This window comes from Grammomys surdaster, unplaced genomic scaffold (genome assembly GCF_004785775.1).
Source record: "Grammomys surdaster isolate TR1022 unplaced genomic scaffold, NIH_TR_1.0 223, whole genome shotgun sequence".
Lineage (NCBI taxonomy): Eukaryota > Metazoa > Chordata > Mammalia > Rodentia > Muridae > Grammomys > Grammomys surdaster.
This window is the reverse complement of record NW_021604668.1, coordinates 803,102-803,950: the sequence shown is the minus strand read 5'-3', so window position 1 is coordinate 803,950 and position 849 is coordinate 803,102. Positions and strand designations below refer to the sequence as shown.

The 849-nt window shown below is 41.2% G+C and overlaps 1 pseudogene; it reads right to left on the bottom strand.

The window, feature by feature from the left end:
* Positions 1–290: 290 nt before the first annotated feature.
* LOC114625824 overlaps positions 291–849 on the bottom strand; it is a 36,615-nt pseudogene continuing 36,056 nt past the window's right edge.

Below are 849 nucleotides of genomic sequence, written 5' to 3'. Positions count from 1 at the left end.
CAGAACCAGGGTGGGAGATTTTCGTTAAGACATGTCTCATAAGCAACACTTCTGTTTTTATTTAATGCAGTTTCATGATATATGGCTGATTGTCAGTAAAGAGTGAAATTATAATTCCTTTTAAATCTTTTTTTCCTGGAACAATCAAAAGGTTTATTATTGGCTAGAAAACCCTTAGCAGCAGTAACAGCACAGTACGCCTCTCCACTTTGCAGTACAGAAATACATTTTTCCAAGAGTCACTCTGGTGGAGTCTCAACGGTCTGTCTACTCATCTTCTTCTTCCATTTTTAATTATTGTATTCTTGAAGAGCCTGGGCCATGAAGAGTTTGCCTAAGTTTTGGGAAGTGAACTCCTTGATGTTCTGGCAGTAAGTGTTAATCTGGCCTGCAATGAGTAGTGAATTCATCCTGGCAGGGACCAGGCTTGAAGAGTTTAGAGAGGTCCTCCTCAGGGAGCAGAGGCTTGCTTCGACTCTGTTGCTGCATATTCTCCTGTTGGCCACGTTGCTGATACAGATGTTTTAGCTGCTGCTGTTTACTGGTGTTCCTCATGTATGTGTTGTACTTGATTATGTCCTGGCTCATTTCATCCACCCAGTCCATCAGCAACTGAAGATTCTTCACCAAATGATTTCTGCTAGCCAGACCGAGCAATTCATGCTTATCTCCCACATTAGGACATTGATCAGATGTGAACTTTTAATTACAATCAGCACTTCTTCAAACATATGCTCAAAGATGATGTTTGCCTTTTTCAGTGCTTCAGGGGAAAAGTCCTTGTCTTTACAAACTTTCATCAGTTTAGGAGTCAGTCTGTATGCCTTCAGTGAGAGAGAGAGAGAGAGA